Source organism: Lissotriton vulgaris, unplaced genomic scaffold, assembly GCF_964263255.1.
Source record: "Lissotriton vulgaris unplaced genomic scaffold, aLisVul1.2 SCAFFOLD_2807, whole genome shotgun sequence".
Taxonomy (NCBI): Eukaryota; Metazoa; Chordata; class Amphibia; order Caudata; family Salamandridae; genus Lissotriton; species Lissotriton vulgaris.
Genome location: NW_028241939.1, coordinates 239,958 through 261,872, shown reverse-complemented (window position 1 = coordinate 261,872; position 21,915 = coordinate 239,958). Strand labels below are relative to the sequence as shown.

At 44.5% G+C, this 21,915-nt stretch overlaps 1 pseudogene; it reads left to right on the top strand.

Moving 5' to 3' along the window:
- The first annotated feature begins 502 nt into the window (after positions 1-502).
- LOC147669131 (uncharacterized) lies at positions 503-2,287 on the top strand (annotated as a pseudogene).
- The last annotated feature ends 19,628 nt before the right edge of the window (positions 2,288-21,915 follow it).

Genomic DNA, 21,915 nt, shown 5'->3' with positions numbered 1-21,915 from the left:
TATGCGAGCGCCCTTTTTTTTTACTAACTTACTCATGAACACCTTTGCTGAAATAAGTAAGATGTAAGCAACTTTTATGTAAATTTCTGTGTATGGTTAAATATGCTTTCATAAGTTTGAAAAAGGGTAATCAAGATATATTTATACAATCAATTAAAAATTGTGTATGCACATTCCGTTATGTTTCCCTTTAAGTAATTTTAAATCTTTTTACTTCTGACAGAAAACAATCTTTGATTGTACGAAATGTTTCAAAATAAGGAAGATAACACTGTAAATCTGCAAAGACGAAGTCTGAAATATTGAGTTCCAGTATTCAGGAAAACATAAGTGCCGTCAGAGCCAGCCGAACCAAACATAAACTGAGACATCCTGAAAGAAGGGACTAGGGACACGAGAAATTCCGTGATTCCACGAGTCTCAGCTGTGCACCTCCATGCCTCAAAAGGAAGAAATAACCTCCAGAAAATTAAGACAACCCTGATAAACCTCATCTTGTGTAAACATGTCCAATAACAGCTTTGATCATGAGGTCGGTATGAGGTGGTTACAGCAGTGCTCTGCTTCCTAAAATAACCAGGCTACCAATCAGTGCTAGAGGTGTATTGCAAACTGTTTCAGAACAATCCACAGCAACCATTGAAAAGCGCAACGGAGTGGGTCAGACAACTGAAGGTTAAAAGAAATAGGGGTTCCGCTGTCTAAAATACACAGCACCGTCCCAGTGTGCACCGGCCAGAAGGACGATGGATCTTTACCCGCATGCGTGCAGAACCATTATCCAGTCTAAAGACACAATCGCCCACGAAGAAGCCTTACACACATTATGAGATTGGGAAGTAGTTGGTGCCCATTGCACTTTATTCTTTAATCGGAAAACAAACGTGCAAAATACGACTCATACAGGGAATGCAAGAATAACACAAGTGCTTTATCAGTCATGTTGGCCCTTCAGGAAGTACAGTCAAGGGATGTACACAAGTATGTACCAGACCCAGAGACACTAACCAAGAGAGAAGTCTCAGACACATGCAGTGAGAGCTTTAGTTTGTCATCAATATTGAAACCCCAGCAGCAAACACACACAGGGAAAACACAATTCAAATGCACTGAATGTGTAAAGAGCTTTATTCAGTTTTAAGGCCTAAAAAGACATCAACGAACACACACAGGGGAAAAACCACATAATTGCACTGAATGTATGAAGAGCTTTAGCCAGGTATCAGGACTCCAGACACATCAGCAAACACACACAGGGGAGAAACCATATAATTGCATTGAATGTGGGAAGAGCTTTATATATTTATCAGGACTAAAACGGCATCAGAGAACACACACAGGGGGAAAACCATTCCAGTGCATTGAATGTGAAAGTAGTTTTAGTGAATCTTCGACATTAAAGATTCATCAGCGAATACACACAGGGGAAACACCATTCAAGTGCAGTGAATGTTTGAAGAGCTTTAGTCGATTATCAGACCTAAAATACCATCTGAGAACACACACAGGAGAAAAACCATATAATTGCACTGAATGTGTGAAGAGGTTCAATCAAATATCACACCTAAAACAGCATCAGCGAACACACACTGGAGAAAAACCATTCCAGTGCAGTGAATGTGGAAGAAGTTTTAGTGATTCATCAACATTAAGAAAACATCTGCGAACACACACAGGGGAAAAACCATTTAAGTGCAGTGAATGTGGAACAAGTTTTAGTAAATCAGCAACATTAAGGATTCATCAGAGAACACACACAGGGGAAAAACCATTCAAGTGCAGTGAATGTGGAAGAAGTTTTAGTAATTCAGCAACATTAAGGATTCATCAGCGAATACACACAGGGGAAAAATCATTCAAGTGCAGTGAATGTGAAAGTAGTTTTAGTCGATCTTCAACATTAAGGATTCATCAGCGAAGACACACAGGGGAAAAACCTTTTAAGTGCAGTGAATGTGTGAAGAGCTTTTGTCAATCACCAAACTTAAAACAGCATCAGAAAACACACACCGGGGAAAATCAATACCAGTGCAGTGAATGTGAGAAGAGGTTTATTCGCATGTCAGACCTAAAACAGCATCAGAGAACACACACTGGGGAAAACCCATTCAAGTGCAATGGATGTGGGAAGAGCTTTATATATTTATCAAGACTAAAACGGCACCAGAAAACTCACACAAGGGGAAAATCAATCAAGTGCAGTGTATGTGAAAGTAGTTTTAGTGAATCTTCAACATTAAGGATTCATCAGCAAACACACACGGGAAAAAACATTCAAGTGCAGTGAATGTCTGAAGAGCTTTAGTCGATTACCAGACCTAAAGCACCATCAAAGAACACACACAGGGGAAAAACCATATAATTGCAGAGCATGTTTGAAGAGGTTTAGTCGATTATCACAACTAAAACAGCATCAGAGAACACACACTAGGGAAAAACCATATCGTTGCCATGAATCTAGAAGTCATTTTAGTGAATCATCAACATTAAGAAAATATCAGCGAATACACACTGTAAAAACCATTCAAGTGCAAGGAATGTGACAATGGATATATATATATATATCAGGTCCAAAACGGCATCAGAAACCACGCACAGGAATCATTCAAGTGCAGTGAATGTTGAAGTAGGTTTTATGAATATTCAATATTAAGTACTGATCAGCGAACACACATGGGAAAAGCCATGTCATTGCAGTAAATGTGTGAAGATCTTTTGTCAACTTTCAAAGCTACAAAGACGTCAGCCTCTCTTCAGAAGAGTGCAGGATCAATAATGATGGTCGCAGAGCTCCAGCTGTGTGATAGCCAGGCCGAGCACACTTCAGAAGAGTACAGGATCAATTATGAAGGTCTAAGAGCTGCAGCTGTGTGATAGCCAGGCCGAGCACACTTCAGAAGAATGCAGGATCAATAATGAAGGTCACGGAGCTGCAGCTGTGTGATAGCCAGGCCGAGTACTTCACTTCAGAAGAATGCAGGATCGAAAAAAAAAATAGATAAAAAGTTTATTGTTTAGTTAATTAAAACCATAACAATTTAAGGCTAATAACAAATGCGATAAAGACCAATATTATAGCAAAATACATTAAAAAAGAATTAAACATACAATCTCTTCTTCTCTTCATGATGTTTCTAAAAATCATTGTTAATAAAAGTTCTGTGCAGAGTGGTAGTCCATTTTTTGTTCCTCGTTGCCGTATTTAGCACAGCTTTTTAAATGTTGTGAGAAATTTAATCAGTCTACCGTTCAATGGTGGATCTGAGGGATTTAGGCACGCCATTATTGCAGATCTTCAGGATCTAATGCCTCTGTCATTAAAGCTTGATTTTAGGATCCTGACTCGTTCTTTATACAGATTCTTGCATATGCAAATTAAATGGATAAAATCTTCTTTGTGAAAGTTGCACAGCCGACATGATTTAGAGCCTGTATGCACCCAAGCTGGCTGGTCAGCCAAGGATGGTAGTGACCCAAAGCGTAATGCCAGAAGTTGTTTTTTTACATTAATTGAAAATGTTTTGCTCAGATATTCCGCTGGTGCAAGGGACTTATAGTTATTTATCACCATCCAAGCGTGCAACCGTGATCTAAAAATATTTTTATCCAATGTTGACGAATGGATTTTTGAAACTTTGTTTATAGCTTGTTTGAAAGATTGGTACAGCAGATTTTTATTCCATAATTCCGTTGTACCTGTAGTTAAAAGGGATGTGCATAGGTACTGACTAAAAAGGGAGGTTTTGACCACAGGGCTTCATTTATTTCTGATGTAGCTACATTTTGCTTATCTGCCTAGGTCTTTATTTATTAGGCCGAATTCAAGGCAAACCTGGGCTGGAGAGGCAGATCTTTGAATTTGGAATACTTTTTTATAGATGGAAACTATTAGTTTATTTAAGACCTCTCCATCTTCGCCATGAATGAATGAATGAATACCCTCTTGTATAGCGCATGGCTACTCTCGAGCATCCCAGCGCTCTAAGACCAGAGGACATAGAAAGACACTATTAGAACAAGAGTGTCTTTAATCGCATCCTGAAAGCAAGATGGTTAGACTCATGCCTGATGTTGTCTGGGAGTTTGTTCCGTTCTTTGGCTGCGTGAACAGAAAGCCGACGGCCACCCATCCGAGCCAGCTTCACCCTGGGGGCTACCAGCAAGTTCCGCTGGTTGGATCTTAGAGATCTCACTGATTGATGGCGACGAAAGAGGGGATCAAGAATGGACGGGCCAGCATTATGGATGGACTTATGCGCCAAGCACAGGGTTTTAAATATAATCCTTCCCTGGATGGGTAGCCAATGGAGAGATTGAAGTGCGGCTTAGCTGAGCATCTTTTGGGGACTTTCATGAGCAGCCGAGCTGCACAATTCTGTACAGATTGCAGAATTTTTATGGTGCCGACTGGGGCCCCCATATAGACGGCATTTGCATAATCCAGCCGCGACAAGATCAGCGACTGGACCAGCATTCGTCTAGCTTCAGATGGCAGGAGATCTAAAACTTTTTTTAAGACTCTCAGCAGTCCATAGCAGGTCGCGGCCACCTTCTTAGCCTGGTAATGAAATCCTAGCGAGGAGTCTAACCAGATCCCTAGGCTTTTTATTTGGGTCTTAGGTACCGGAGGGGGTCCTAGGGAGTACGGCCACCAAGGGTCCAGGTTAATTGGGGCTTGAGGTGCCGGGTTTTTAGAGACCCGGTGGTGCCAGGGGACCACACCCGAAGACCTCTGGGTTCTCCCTGTTCTGGACTACAGAAACACAGAGTCTTCTAGTTGAAGTCAGAGATCGAGGTTTATTGGTTGCAACCAAGTAACATGTGTCCTAGAATTACAACAGCACGGGCTGTAAGTTCTCAGGAGACTGTTCGTTTTTACAGAACCAGCCTTCTCCTTATATACAGAAATAACAGCTGCGGGCAAGAATTCTTGAGTTTATGATATGGTTATACACATATTTCTACAATAATACAAAGAGCGAAGTCATGCTGGTCAGCACATATTTTAGATGTCCAGATCGTGATGGATTACCCAGCCAGGCCCAGAATTCCCATCAGATATCGATGAAACACCAATAAGGTCGGGCACCCTCCCGCCGTAAAACTGGTCATAAACAAGAATCATGGACAGGTGTATGTGTATGGAAAACATGGTCTGTATGTAGTGAATGGTTTATGGCATGTTGTGCCTTGATGATATCTTACTCGGCCACTGGGGGAGGAGCTGCCCAAACAGGTTTGGCTGGAGGCAGTGGAGTCAGCTCGGCCAGGTCATGGGGAAGTCAGCTACGGTGGACGTGTCCTTTCAGACCAAACTCGGCCTTAATCAATTGACTATATGAGGGCAAGTCATAAGATGGATGCCGTTTACAAAATGGAGTCTGAGGGTTCGGAACGGAAACCACGATTTAAGGGTGTTAGCATCACTCAATCATGACGCAAATGCATAGGGATAATGTCCTAATCATTACCGGTCCGTCGATACCAAATTCGTCATGGTACGACGATATTTTATGATACGAGTGTTGGACCTCGATACCGGTGGAACAGCAGGGTCCGGAATTTCAGTACCACAGACCCTCCTTTTGCCCTCATATTAGGCAATAACTCATGCTAATATGAGTCCAAATCTGTATTGATGAATTCATGGAGATGCTGCTGTAGCATCATTCTGTTGCTCAATTCGTCCCTTGATACAGGCTTCCTTACACATGAAGTAGCACAGAGGCCACATATTGCAGGAGCGCACTGTACAAACAGACAGAACATAAACAGAAGGGCTAGGATCATCCCAATGAAGATCAGAGTTTTCCATCCCCAGGCAGAGATCAGTTCCCACAGCCACCCTAGCAGGGACCAATCCCCTTTCTCCACGTGAAGGGAATCAGAGATTTTGTGTAATTTGGAGATGGCCTGGTACACTGTCGGAGCATTGTCAGGGATGAAAATGCAGCAACTAGATTGGATCACTCTACATACACCACCACGGTCTGCAAGTATGACATCTAGGGCAACCCTGTTCTGAAGGGTCATGAGTCGATCCGACTGAAGCTCAGCTGTCAAGTTGCTAAGGGCACTGGCCGTTTCAGTCACGGCAGACTCAACTATCCTCATCAATTGTCGAATGTTCCTGCTGTTCACCATAGGCCCCCAAAATGGCAGAAAACCCTTTGCGAAGTCTGCAAATTCCTGACCCGCAGTATCGTCTTGACTCACGACACCTCTAACTGTCCTTGTCCGATGGTAATCTGCCCCGGCCGTGTAGGTGGGTGGCAGCAGAAATGAGATGAAGCATGTGCCCGAGAAGTCAGGGGGCAACCATGTATAGGCTTTGTCATGGCAGACGAAATAGGTGCCTTTAGCCGCCAAGAATGGAGGGGAAGTTCGGGAAGCAAACACATATGTTTCCGTGCATACGCTCTTCCCCAACTGTGCTTTGGGATCCCTGCAAATACCTTGCAGACATAAGTGACCTCGGTGGGGCACTATCCAGACTGGGGAGGATTTCTTTGTTTTCTGGCTTTTATTCAGAGAGATCCCATATTTAGTTATATTCCAACGACTGTAGGGAGTGAGTTCATCTTTAGGAATCGTTTGAGACGTGTCAACATCCCTACTCATATTTCTTATTCCTGCCACTAGTGCCTTGTTGCTGGAATCGCTCTCTGTGGAACGGGCGGGTATGGTTCTAGGGCGAACAGGAACATGGTCTGGAAAGCCCACAGAGAACCATAATAACTGAATTGCAGGATGAAGTATGGGATGCCCTTATCTGTTGTGTGCGGCATGAGTCCACATATCCAACAATTCGATGTGTTCATTATAGACTGGTGCTGGTGTAGGAGCTGGACAAAGGAGTTATTTACAAACTCTAGTCTTCTGGCAGACTCGTGTTCAGGAAGAGGGTGAAAGGAGTGTAAAGAAACAGTTGGAGGAGGTGTGGGCTGAGTGTTGTTTACAAAGGTGACTTGAAACGTGGATAAGGTATAACCAATCAAGAACATCGTTATGCTACATATCATCAAAATACATATTATCAAGAATCTCTTTCTTGCCATCACAGTGCACATTTTCTTGTTAAAGTTCATGTGTCTAGCAGGTCTCTCTACCCTCGGAAACTCCATCCTCTGGTTGCTGCCCGCGGTGTGAGGTTGCTTCTGCCAGGGAGTGCGCTCTGTTCAGTCAGGGGTAATTCCCTCCGACTGACCAGAACCGTTGACCTAAATGCCCCCAGCTGTACTCCCCAGACTTCAACCGCGGCCCTAGCAGCAGAACCGGATGGCGGTTCGAAAATCAAAAATGAGCTAGTTCCCTGGGCGAGAGAGCTGTAAAATCAAAAATAGTTCATGGAAAAAAGGGAAAATCGCACTAATTTGATTATGTCAGTTCCTTGGTCTTGACCACAGATTATATCGTTCTTTCCCGGGTACGGTGTGATCTTCAAACAATGTTTCAGGTTCTGTAGTGTCCAACTGCATTGACGGTGGCACAGATCCTTGCAAAATACAATCGCTCTCTTTGTCGGTACCAGTTCCTTTTAATCGTGCATCGCTGAAGGGGACAAAGCAAGGTATGAACTCTGTCTCGGAGTCAGCGACTCCTTGCTGGACCCACCGGTCATATGGAAGGGCCAGCGGGACCCTTTTGCAATGGGCGCCGTGCACCCAGTGTTTTTTTTCCGTGGACACGTACTGCAGAGCGGGTAGATAGCAGGACCTGGAAAGGTCCGGTCCAGCGAGGCTCCTCGTTCTTTGTTCGCCTGAAGTTCCGAACTAGGACCCAGGAGCCAGGTTCGATGGCGTGGCCTGGATCGTCAGATGCCGGTGGAGAGGAGCTGTGGACCTGTTGATGTAAAGCATGCAGTTTAGTTGTCAATTCGTGCAAATAGTCAAACAGTGCGGGGTACTCTATTTCACTCAATCTCTTGGGTCTGGGCACACCCCAGATGTTAGCTGGGCGGCCGAACACAATTTCATGTGGGCTAAGTCCTAATCAGGAATGGACAATCATTCTGGTAGACAGGAGTGCTAAAGGCAGGGCGTCTGGCCACTTGAGACCTGTGCTGGCTTGGATCTTGGCCAATTTCAATTTTAACGTGCCATTATAGCACTCTACCAATCCTGCCGATTGGGGGTGGTTTGCAGCGTGGAATTTCTGGTGGATGCCTAGACACTCACACACTCTCTTCATCACTCGTCCCACGAATTCACTTCCATTATCACTCCAGACAATCCTAGGTATGCCAAATCTAGGGAAGAATTCTTTGACAAGGGCTTCGGCAGTTGACAATGCAGTGTTGTCCTTAAGGGGGTACGCTTCTACCCACCTGGAGAAGGCGCAAACGACAACAAGCACATATTTCAGGTTATTGCACCTCTCCATGTGAATTAAATCGAGCTGCAAGACCTCAAACGGGTACGTTGGAGGCGCAAAATGACCAGCTGGGGCTGGGGTTCCCCTACCGGGATTGTGCTTCAAACACACCATACAGTTTCTGACCAGATTCTCTGCACATTTTGGGATACCACTATTCTGCCATACTGGGGCCAACAGCTTACATATTCCTTTCACACTGATGTGCGCCATTCCATGGGCCATCGTCACCACTGCGAGCACATAGGCGTTAGGTAACATCCATCGCTGATGTTCTGACAGTTCGACCCAACAACCATTCGCATCTAATCTACCCTTGCTTTCTCTCCATTCATTCACCTCTTTCTCAGTGGCATCAGCTTGTATAGATTTCACGCTTTTGATGGTGTCCTCACACATACCCACATCAGGGGTCCATCTCGCAGGACCTACAACATACATCCGACTCATTGTGTTCCTTGCAGTCTCTTTCGCGACCTCGTCGGCAAATGCATTCCCTCGACCAACATCATCTTGAATCTTTCTATGTGCACTGCATTTCACAATTGCAACTTGTAGGGGTAAGGTCAGTGACTCGAGAAGGTCGTGTACTAGCTGGCCGTGTTGAATTTTTGCACCATGTGACGTCAGAAACCCACGTTCACGCCACAATCTTCTAAAACTATGGGCTACGCCAAAGGTATATTGGCTATCCGTATACACATTCACTCGTTTTCCTTTCGCCAACACACACGCTCTTGTGAGTGCGACTAACTCTGCTGCTTGCGCGGAATTGTGGGGGATGCGAGCTGTCTCTACAATCGTGTGCAATGTTGTCACGGCATATGCTGCAGTCGTATCACCATTTGGAAACTTGAAACATGAACCATCAACCCATAACGCATCATTACATTCAGGGAGGGGAGTGTCCTGCAAGTCTACTCTCCCTTTTGTCTTTTCCTCTGTCCTAAAGCAGCAATCATGTTTTTCAACCTCATCTGTCTCTGCTGGAATGGGTAATAACGTAGCAGGGTTGAGTGTATCACACCTCTTTATGTGAATGTGACTCGCTAACAGGGTCAATTCATAGCTGGATAGTCGAGCACTAGTTAGATGTTGTGTTTTCGTCCTGTTTAGTAGGATATCTACTGCATGTGGGACCATAACGATCAGAGTATTATTCATGACTAACCCAGCAGACTGTCGAATACAGACAGCTGCTGCAGCAGTGGCCCTCAAGCAACTTGGTAATGCCTTAGCTACAGGATTTAGAGTCGCAGGGAAATACGCACTTGGGCGTTGTTTGTCCCCAAAGTGTTGCGTCAAGACTGATAATGCGCAACCTTCCTTCTCATGGACATATAATGTAAAAGGCTTGCTGTAGTCGGGGTTGCCCAACACACGAGCCGAACATAACGCCTCACGCAACTCATGGAAACTCGTCTGACAATCTTCAGACCAAGGCAAAGGATTGGGCGTGTCTTTACGCATTAATGCCAGCAAAGGTTTGGCCAATAGTGAGAAGTTCGGTATCCATTGTCTACAGTACGATGTAATGCCCAAGAAGGCACGCACTTCTCTTTGTGTCCTTGGGACACTCAGTTCTGCAATTGCCTGTATTCTTTCTAGGGTCAGTCTCCTTCGATAAGATGTGACCTAAGTAGGTTACTTCTTGTCGACAAAATTGTAATTTGGAAAGCGAGACTTTGTGCTTCATGTCACATAAATGATGTAACACTGACAATGTCGCTTGTTTGCAAACTTCTTCGGTGTCTGCAGCGATCAGCAGATCGTCTACATACTGAATTAAAGTTGCACCATCCTGCAGAACAATCGTGTCTAGTTGTGTTTTCAGAGCCTGACTGAATATTGATGGACTTTCACAGTAGCCCTGAGGAGCGCGTTTAAAGCGGAAGCTTCGTCCTCCTAAATTGAAGCCAAAGATATCTCTGCTCTCCTCGGCAATCGAGATGCTGAAGAAAGCGTTCTTCAGGTCAATCACTGAAAACCAATTGGCTGAAGCTGGAACCATTGTCAATAAGGCAGTAATGTCGGGGACGACTGGAAACTGTGGTACAACGATCTTATTCACTTCCCTGAGATCAATCACAAATCAGTACACAGGGGGCTGTGAAGGATCGGTACGCTTTAATACAGGCAAAACAGGACTGTTACAAATGTTGCCTGTTGTCTCTTCGATGACATCTTTTTCGATCAGATCGTAAACGATCGCTAACAAAGCCTTTTCACATTCGTTTGATATTCTATATTGGGGAATGCGTGGTAACCTAACATTAGCTTTCAATGTTATGACATATGGCGCTATTTCCAAATGACCTACATCATTAGAACCATTCGCCCAAAGTACATCCGAAAGAGATGACAATTCTGTAGGAATATTCTCCTTTGACAAATACATTGGGGAAATCACTTTCTTACCTAGGGTAAGTTGTACTCCCGAAGGGGAGCAGTACAAAGTTGCATATAATCTCTTTAACAAATCCAAACCTAACAAGTTTTCGCCACAACCTGTTGTAAGAATGAGGGGTGCTTCTAATTCGCATGGGCCAACAGAAAGGGGCATGGGACTGGAAATCGGGTTTCTAACAGGGGCGCCAGAAAAACCTACTGAAACATTCATTTCGCCAGACAAAGGTGCGCCAGGAAGTTTTGAGTGCATAATAGAACTTTTTGTAGCACCAGTATCCAGCAGAAATGGCTCCGACACTCCTGATGTGGTCCCCTCGACATAAGGTCCATTCTGATCTACTGGAACTGAAACAACTCCCTCTCTTTGTCCATGGCTGTCCTAGCAATTGTTACCCTCATTCTCGTTTTCCGCGTAATAGTCATCTGCATAGTACTGAGCCGACCTGGAAGACGCATTATTCTGTTGGTCAAAGCTATTCATGGAATTTTGAGGCGGAAAAGAAGTGGTATTCTGGGGGAAATTTCCACGGCCCCTACCTCTAGGAGCCTGTTGAACACCTCTACCTCTTGTACCGGAAACACAGTTTAAGCGTCGCGCAAGAGCTGGACAATTACTTTTGAAATGACCCTCTTCTTTGCAATAGGCACATTGATTCGGGCCATACGGAGAACGCTGATGGGAAAACTCGTTTCCTTGCGCGTTTCTCGAATACTGCTGCGGTTGTTGATAATTGGGCTGACTAGCCGTGCGAGGCGGATAGGCTTTCTGGAGAAGAGCTTTAGTTTTTAACTCTTTAGTCTTTTTGTCTGCCTTATCTAGTTCGTCTTTGCGCCTATTTTCATAGTACTGGGCTGTGGCTAAAATCTGCGCTGACGTGGAAACAGCCCAAGTACTCTCTGAATCTTTCAATTTATTGCACAGTTCAGGAAGCAGATTATGTACAAATTTGTCTACAAACAATCTTTGGCCACCCTCGGTAGCAATATCCTGACCACTATGATCGGTGAAAGTCTCCTCAAACCTCGTGAAAAAGTCAGACACATTCTCATCTTTCTTCTGCTTGCATGCAGACAGCTTGTCCCAATTTACGCGCAATTCAGGCATTAATGTTTTCATGTACGCGATAATCCTACCGGGAAGTTCTGCTATTAAAGGCTCGGGTTTAGAACCACCGACTTGTCTAGCACCGGTAGCAGTAATATTAGCCCATGAGTCACCTAGTTCTTGATCATGATCTGTATGACGAATTTTACTCCATAAAGGATGCGGAACAACATTCCCAAACAACATGTCTACATCCGCTAAATTCATTATACATGAGCTGGAAGACTGTGATAACTCCTTGTAATACCAAGTTGGGTTTTTACGTGGATCAGGTAGTGTCTGTTTGAGTGCTAGAACTTCAGATCTTTTCCAGGGGACATGTACCCACACACGCTGGAAATGCGGCAGAATTGGTGGATTTACATTCGCATCACCTTCCCTCCATACTGGAGGAACCTCTCTCATGGGGTACTGTCGCGCCTTTTTCCTACCTGACACATCATCTTCATACAATGATATAGAGACATTTCCCTTACTCCTATAGGATAACAATAAATCTATTGCTTTTTCAACATCGGCACCTACAATCATACCTTCATAGAACTTAAAACGCATGCAGAATAATTCCTGCATTTTGCGCTTGGGATCGTTTGTCTGCAAATCTTCACAAAGATATACGCACATCTCTTCAAATACGTATCTCTGAGTGGGCACATCCCACTGACGGAAAACTTCCATAACGGACTGAACATCATATTTAGCAGTGTCAGTAACCCATTTGCGTGCTAACTCATTTAGCACTTCTCTTTCCTCATAATCGGGCAGTTGACTACGCAACTGTCTACGTCCCGTTTAAGGGGTCGTTTTAGGCGACCCAAAGAAGGGTGAGAATAGACCAGTGACAGTACTTGCCACTCTCTGTCTGACAGAAGGAGAAGCTTGCGGCGAGGCGATGCGCCAGAAAAGACAGGCTGATGTAAAGAGGAAGTCGAAGCAACAGCAGAGAAAGTTGAGGCAATAGCAGACGTAGTATCATAGTGAACAGTTGGAGCAGTGGGCAAAGTTGTAGAAGTAGATGGAGTATGTAGCAAAGGCGGCGGCCCTTGAGAAGGCTGTGCCGGAGAAGTAGGAACCAGCTGAAGAGGAGCTGGGGCTTGTGAAAGAGCTGCATTTCGTGCACTGGGGCATGGTATAACGAAGCACTTTGGGGGTGCAGTAGCGTCTAACGCATATGTGGGTGGTGAGCTTAATAAGTGGGACATTAACGGATCTTTCTCCGATGTTCCCTTTGAGCCTTGTCCCTCATGTGGTAACATCGGGTAGCATTTATCTACTGCTAGTTTCTTGCTCCTAAGCATTCGTTCACTTTCTTGCTCTTCCTCATTATCCCTGTATGCAACGGCGGCTTGCACCATTGACATACCTCTTTTATTTTTCTTTGCTAATTTTATTTCTTTCTGTTTGGCTTCTTTGCGCCATAAGCGAAAAGAGTCAAACATCGCCGGCCGGGCTTTCTTCTTGAACAATTTGACCTCGAGGTTGTCTAATACTTCTGAGTCAAAACAACCATATTGGGGCCATTTTAAAACACCATCCTTGCGGGTGTATTTTATCCACATTTCATTATACGTGATAGGACCTACTCCGTGCTTTATATATAACTCATATGTTGGAGTTCCAATCGGAGGAACCGGACACGAATCCTCTAATCGGGAGTCCCTACTACAACCAAGACAAAACAAGTTTCCAAGTCTGCTAAGACCAGGCATCTTCGCTCACTAGTCTAGCTTCAAACTTCAAGGGATTACCTAATTATGATATTGTCGTGAATACACGAATCCCTCTGTTTTGGTGCTTGCAAGAACCAATACAAACCGTATCTCTGGGATACAAAACTAAGAACCAAACTAAGGACTGGGAGACGCTCCACTTATACTTAACTGAATATTGAAGATCGGTGACGTCACTAGAAGTCTCGTTTATCGTTTCGCTCTACCAAGGATCACTGGGTCCAAAACAGGGCGATAGTCAGGGCAGCAGTCCTTCGTAGCCGTCGGGACGCGGGGAACCTCGCAGCAAAGACCTTCGGAACCACGTCGACATGCAGGGGTCGCTGAAGTGGCTGGCCTTCCTCCGGAATTTTCACACGAAGCTCCTCACGAACATCTGGCTTGGACCGTCACCGCTTAATATCGCCTCGAGTTGGGCGCCAACTGAGGTGCCGGGTTTTTAGAGACCCGGTGGTGCCAGGGGACCACACCCGAAGACCTCTGGGTTCTCCCTGTTCTGGACTACAGAAACACAGAGTCTTCTAGTTGAAGTCAGAGATCGAGGTTTATTGGTTGCAACCAAGTAACATGTGTCCTAGAATTACAACAGCACGGGCTGTAAGTTCTCAGGAGACTGTTCGTTTTTACAGAACCAGCCTTCTCCTTATATACAGAAATAACAGCTGCGGGCAAGAATTCTTGAGTTTATGATATGGTTATGCACATATTTCTACAATAATACAAAGAGCGAAGTCATGCTGGTCAGCACATATTTTAGATGTCCAGATCGTGATGGATTACCCAGCCATGCCCAGAATTCCCATCAGATATCGATGAAACACCAATAAGGTCAGGCACCCTCCCGTCGTAAAACTGGTCATAAACAAGAATCATGGACAGGTGTATGTGTATGGAAAACATGGTCTGTATGTAGTGAATGGTTTATGGCATGTTGTGCCTTGATGATATCTTACTCGGCCACTGGGCGAGGAGCTGCCCAAACAGGTTTGGCTGGAGGTAGTGGAGTCAGCTCGGCCAGGTCATGGGGAAGTCAGCTACGGTGGACGTGTCCTTTCAGATCAAACTCGGCCTTAATCAATTGACTATATGAGGGCAAGTCATAAGATGGATGCCGTTTACAAAATGGAGTCTGAGGGTTCAGAACGGAAACCACGATTTAAGGGTGTTAGCATCACTCAATCATGACGCAAATGCATAGGGATAATGTCCTAATCATTACCGGTCCGTCGATACCAAATTCGTCATGGTACGACGATATTTTGTGATACGAGTGTTGGACCTCGATACCGGTGGAACAGCAGGGTCCGGAATTTCAGTACTACAGGCTTTGTAGCCCAGAAGCATAATGTCCGTTTTGGCCCCATTTAACTTTAAAAAGGAGGAGGTCATCCATTCCAGGACTTTGGTGAGACACGGGGTCAGATTATTGATCCCCTGATCTAAAGCATCGTCCCTCACCAAAGACACAACCATGGAAGGCAACACTAGCATATGTTAGTGTTGGCAGGATTTTTGCCTTCATTACAGCTAGCAGGGGTTTATATGAAGGGCCCTTCAAATTTTTAGCCAGTAAGCTCAAAGCAAATATGAGCGCGCTTGTTCTCTGAGACCTGTACCTTTTTTTGCTCCGTGAGGTTTCTTGAATTATCAATATAGAGACCTAGGTACTTGTACTTATTTACCTCCTCAAGTTTGTTACCGTTAAGCCAGATTGTCTGTTTACTTTTCTGTGTGGCCCCAATCACCATTGTTTTAGTCTTGGATATGTTTACTTCAAGATTATTTTCTGAAGTATAGACTGACATTTCATTAAGACTTCTTTGGAGACCGATCTTTGTTTGGCTCATTAGCACCACATCGTCGGCGTATGCAAGGTGAGAAAGTCTCAATCTACCAAGTTTCAAGGGATGGGAGTTAATACAATCCAGCCTTTGAGCTAGGTCGTATAGAAACAAATTACAAAGGTGAGGGGCCAGAACACACCCTTCTTTGAGGCCCCTGGTGGTTGTCAGCTTCCGTGATAGTCTGGACCCATCACCTATCTTGATCCTTAGCCAGGTGTTTGAATAAAATAGCAATAAGCCTTTTAATAGCTTTTCAGGGCTGTCCCAAGCTCGCAGCTTTTTCCACAGGAGGTGGCGATCAACGCTATCAAAAGCTGCTTTTAGGTCTATAAAGGAGAGGTAAAGATGTAGCTTCCTCTGCTTATACTTGTTTGCAATTAATGATAGACCTAAAATATTCGTCGTCGTCCCTAAACCTTGTTTGAAGCCTGTCTGGTTGGCCGGGATGAGGTTAAGGTTATCAGACCATACCTTGAGCTCTTCTAGCACCAAGGTGGCATAGTATTTGGCCTCTACATCCAGCAGAGCTATCAACCTGTAGTGAGCTGGATTTGCTCTTTCTCCTCCTTTGAATATAGGGGTCAGAATCGAACCTTGCCAATTTACTGGTATGTTGTTTAGGTGCTCTATGTCTTGATATAGGTTAGTAAGGTAATTACCCCAAAACGAGATATCATGTTTAAAGATTGCTTGGGGAATTCCGTTGGGGCCTGGCGCACCGTCATTTCTGCCTTTCTTGATTATACGTCTAACCCCTTCATTTGAAGGTGGCGAGTAACTTATTGCCGCTATCAGAGAGGCATTTTCCTCTGTTGGAATGGTATCAACGTCTAGTAGCTCTTTTTTATGAGGAGTTATCACGTCTTCATGGCTAATCGTTTCAGTGGCCTCTTCGAATTTGCCTTTTCCAGCAGCGAGGTGGTGAGTGTTTCCCACGGATGTATCTTAGGTAGATGTTTCAGTAAACCTTGTGGATAAAAATTCCACCCACTCTGATTCTTGTATGTTGGACGATAATGCGTTCACTGGTCTATGCAGTTTATTTATGATTAACCAGAACTGTTTTGAGTTGGATTTCTTGGAGCTACAGAGAAGTTCGGCCCAGAATGTATCATTGCTCTTTCTTTTATTTTCCCAGAGCTCTCTTTTATAGCGTTTCATTAGCTCCCCTACACTGTCCCAGGCCACTGCGTCAGGGACTGTTCTTTTTAGCCTCCTTATATATTTTCTGAGTTTACATTTCAAGGCTCGCAGCCCTGCCGTTAATGTTCGTCCTGAGTCATTTTTATGGCCGTGATTGTTTGTCTGTTTTTGTGCAGATGACATTAAAGAAGTACAGTCTTCTGTGAGGTTTTCCCATGCTTGAATTTTATTCTGGGCCCCAGCTATGCTTACTGTTAGCTTCTTTTTGATTTTTAACTGCAGCATTTCAATTGTGTCATTTGACCATTTTAGTTGTTTTAAGTCATTTAAGTTAACCGTGTGTATGTAGCCTTCAACTGTTGCGTTTACCTGATGTTTAATGAGTTTTAACCTAAAATGGATCCGCTGATATGAATGATCGCTCCTGGTTGTGAATTCTATTGAGAAGTGGGAAAGGAATGGCATCAGCGATACTGAAATGGCTGTGTAGTCCAATCTTGATCGTGTCTTTCCCCCTTGGTAAGTATGATTAGGGGGGAAATCGTCCTGAGTTCTACCATTTATTACTCTTAGCCCTAGAAACTCTAGGGCATTTACCAACCCCTGACCGACGTGATCCGTTTTTTGCCTCGTTGGCTGATATTGATGTGGGATGTTCCAAAATATGTTATCCGATGTTAGAGATTCATCCTCCGGGGTGTGAATTACGTTTGAATTAAAATCCACATGTGAGTATCAAGTCCCATAAGGGAAAGGTACTCCTGATTTTTGTGATGGTTGCAATTAGTTGTTTGTTATGGGCCAATTTTTTTCTGGCCGTTGGATGCGCATATGTGTTTATGAGGAGGATGGTTTTTGTTCTGCTGGCTGACCCAGTTGATAATTTGATCAGTTGGATGTTAGGTCCTACAGAGGCCATCTGTTCGCTTTCAATTTTTAGCTCTGTGGATATGTAGACTGCCAGGCCCCCTCTTGGGCGACCAAAGGTTTTGGTTTTGCTGGCTGGAACTGTGTAATGGATGTAGTTTGTCAAAGGGAGAACTTCTAGTGCCCAAGTATCCTGTAGAGCTATTATGTCATAGTTTACCCATTTTTCTTGATGGGACCCGTTCTCCAGCCATTTTTTTGCCCCTGCGATGTTCCATGAGAGCATTTGTATGTTGTTCAAATCTTGGGTTGCTAGTTTCTTTTTCGTAGGTCAATGGCATGAGGTCGAATTTTGCGCTCCTGGCAGCCAGCCACAATTGTCCTTGGCCACATCCAATCCGTGTACTTGGTCGTTCTGCAGCTCCCTTTTCAATGTTGTCGAAAGGCTGCTACCAATTGCACCTTTAATGAATGTTTGATTATTCAGCGTGATGTCTTTACGCTTTTGACCGTTACCATTGCAGGGATTAAACATTTTATTTAAAGGGCCAGGATAGCGTGGTGTTGCAGGCTTTAACAGTTTAATTCCCCAAGCTTCAAATTGAGCCTTAGCATTCATGATATGCTGGGCGTCTTCTTCGGTCAGCCAAGTTGTCAATGTTTGCTCCTTATTTTTTAGGTGATCCATTCCTATAAATTCTACTGCCAGTAAATTCGCTGAGTTCAAATATTTTAACACTGGGATATTTGCTGTTAGTTTCAATATATTCCCCCTGTTCAATATATCATGATGCCCTTTTGAGTCGTATTCCGGGATTAGCAATAATTGCCGTTTGGTTGGATCGTTACAATGACCTGACTGAAGCATTGGTTCTTCAGACTTATTTTCCACTATGATTTGCTTTATGTCGTCTTTTATTTAAATTTTTATATTTACATGTTGGATCTTGTCTCCCACCGCGGGACGTAAGACCTGGAGATCGTCCACCCAGCATCCAGAACTATGGGCAGTTTCTGCTTCCTGTTCCATTTTCCTTCGTGCTAACTCTCCTTCCTGTATCAGTTGGGAATTCCTTCGCTTTTCCGCCATTGCATAGGTTTCTACAGGGCCAAACATATACGGTATGATGTGTATATTTTCTATGTTTCGTAATCCAGAGTCAATAAGTATCAAACCGGTAGTCACCTGAAATGTTGATCTCGATGCATCAACACTGCGGCGTTCCGCCGTTTCAAAAAGCCGCCGTCTCAGCCAGGGTAGCTTCGCCCTGAAGAAGTTCTGTTTTCAGAACGAAACGCGTTGGCTGGCTTTTTCCTAAAATAGATCATTAAATGAGCATTGAAAATTTATATCAAGACTCAGCGTCTGTGTGTGAAGACACTAAGAGAGTTGTCTAGTTTCTTCGATTTGGATGGGATTGACTTACAAATGGTGCTTTTCCATATTGGACAAAAAATTGACTTTTTACCCCAGGTTTGGGTGATGCTCTTAGGACAGGGAGCATTTGGAAGTAGCACGCTAGAATTTGAAGACTAACTTGTGTGGTGAACTTAGGATTGGTGCTTTCCTTTTCTTTTTCTTGACAGGTCCACTGTCCAAAGTGTTGTTGTATAAGCAATTTTGAGGTGTTAAACTGCTGGTCGTATGACCTAGTTACTCTTGGATTCTCCTGTCTTCTTTGATGATATCAGTGCATTGCCCGCTTTTGTTCTGTGGGTCTTTGAAGACCTTGAGCTTCCTTGTTTGTTGATTTCTGGTTAAATTCCCTGCTTGGGTGGCCTTTTTCTTTGGCCCATGTTTGTTATCTCCTTTTCTTTCCACTTGATTATCCTTGTCTGCCAGTTCTAGGTTCGTGGTATTGGCCGACAGGTCGTCTGTTGAAATGATGGAGACTGAAGTTATGTTGCCCGTCTTTGGTAGACTGAACATTGGATAGGTCTTTGTTGTTAACTGATCTGTTGGCAGGGACGTTTTGTTACGTGCTTTCCTGTTGCGTTTCTTTTGTTTGCGTGATAGTTTTTGATCTTTATTGCTTGTTCTCTCCTTATTGCCTGTTTCCTCCTCTTTATGAGATTCGGGGCTTAAGTGAACTTGGGTGTTTACTATTTTAATTTTTGTTGGTTCTTCTTTTTTTTTTTTTCTTCCCTCCCAAAGTAGATTTATTAATTAATATTATTTGTTCAAGGAGTGTTGGCAAAAGGCTTAGTTTGTCAATTATTGGGCTACATGCACACTGGGCAGAGTATTTTGCCTGGACTCTTGAAATCAGATTATTCATGTTATCCAGTTTGGTATTGATCCCTGCAATTTGTATCACTATAATATTCATAAGATCTATTTGAATATCCATTTTATCGCTTTGCATGTTAAACGCTGATATTGTTGTCTGTAATGTATTCAATAGTGATTTAGATATCTCTGAGAAAGCACTTTGATTGATAGCTGTCTCTCCTTGATGGTACTGCGGTTTTAATTCTTGGTTCGATTTTTGATCTTGATCTTGATTTAACTGATAGCTATTGTCATCAAACTCCCTACAGTGGTTGTTGTTAATATTTCTTTGAGTAGTTTTAATTCCCTGTAAAGCCGTATTGTTTTGAGGATTGAAGGAGTGCTTTCTGCCTTTTTGAGCAACCGTTTCAGAACCCGGTGTTTGCATGATGTCTTTAGATGTTGATGATGTTTTTTCCGTCGGCCAGACGTGATCCGTGCCTTCTTGGTCATCTTGGTTCACCTGGTGGACCTGAGCAACTATCTGAAACCTTGATGTTCTTGCATTGTTTGTTGCTGGCTTGGGGTTAGAAGATGTATGGTCCCCTTGGGATGATTTAATGGTTGTTGTTGGAGAAAAGGATTGTTCCCTGTAGATTAATGCCCTTTAGCCGAAGTTTAGCGATCCTGTTGTTTGATTCAATTGGTTCATTTGTTCTCGACTTCCGTCATTGATGTTGTGTGAGAAGCCCTCATTTTTTGACCTGTCCATTTGAGGAATGTCCAAGTTCAGGCATATATCCTCTTTATATGTCGTACTTGTACTAGTACAATTAATCAACTCCACCGTATCTGCCGTAATCGGACCGGACTTATCCTTGTTCTTGCTGGGTTTTTGCAATAGCCATTGTTTAATCGAATGGTTTGAATTTTGCCCTGCTTCGTTTTGTTCCTTCATTTTTCCTTTCCGTAGCGGAGCAACTGACAGGGGTGCTAGAGGAGACATAAGGACAGGGATCTCTGCTGTCGTAGAGTAGATAGCTGCTCCGGGGTCTTTAAGCAATAGCAGTCTGTCGCTTGGAGCTAGCTTTCCTTTGGTACCTTCCTCTATGTTTCTAAACATTGTTAGTATAGGTGATATTAAATGACTGTTTTGCTTGGTGACGCAGCCTTCCGATTTTACGCCTTGGTTTTTTTTGTTCTGCTTATCACTCTTGGTTTTCTGAGTTGGGGACTGTCTGACTCTTCCTGATCTCATCTCTCTGATTTGGCTACCTTCGTAGATCAGGCTGATGGCCCCCCGAGGGCGGAGTCTTATGCCACAAGTAGTTTAACACGATTCTCCCCTCCTTTTACCCCTCCAATGCTCTCCTCTTGTATGGAGCTGAATGCGGGGTCCAGATGCCCAGCTTTAAGGGCTGGAGGTCTTGAGTACTTGCAGCCAGCTGGTACCCACTACAGGTACATCAGTGCCCCTTCACCACCCTAGCAAAACGCGGCTAAAAGGGTCACACAGTGGTGACAACTCGCTACTCGCAGGCAAAGCAAGACAGTAGCAATTACCCGCCTCGGCGAAGGCGGAGGGGAGCCTGAAGAGGAGCCGAGCCGGGCCGCCTCTGGGATCCACAGCCCAAAAGCCCCCAAACTCCGCTCTGCTCCAAGGCTCCAAGGCTCAGGAGGCTCACCTAGAAGATAAAACTGGCCCCCGAGCGACCATACGCAGTTGCCGTCCTCCACTCACCGCTCTCTGCACTCTGCCGGCTGCTCCCAGCTGCTCCTGGTCCTGCGAGTGGTTGACGGGTGGGGAGCTCGGGCACGGACACGGGCACAAGCACTGGCAGGATCCAAGTTCGAGAACAGAGTCAGCATGTGAACCGGTACTTGCTGATGCCGATGCCTTCATAGGTACGCTGCCCGCCTCATGTGGTTCTGGGGCTTTGTGGCTCTGAGGCAACAAGTCCAGCATCTGGGTCGTGGGTCAAGGAGAAGAAGACCACAGCCCAATGCTCTTTCGCGGATCGCTTGAAGTGTCAAACTGAGAGTGGGGGCCAGAGGGGGCCAAAGAGGACCAAGCAGGGCAAAGTGGGGCCAGGTGGGAGCTACAGGCTAGTTGCTGAGGCCACCCGCGGCGCTCCTCCTGGCGCTCCACGCAGGGGGTGAAGCGGGGGGCTGCAACAGGCTGGAAGATGCTGAAAGGAACCTCCGACTTTCACGCTTCCTCTCTGGCTGCAC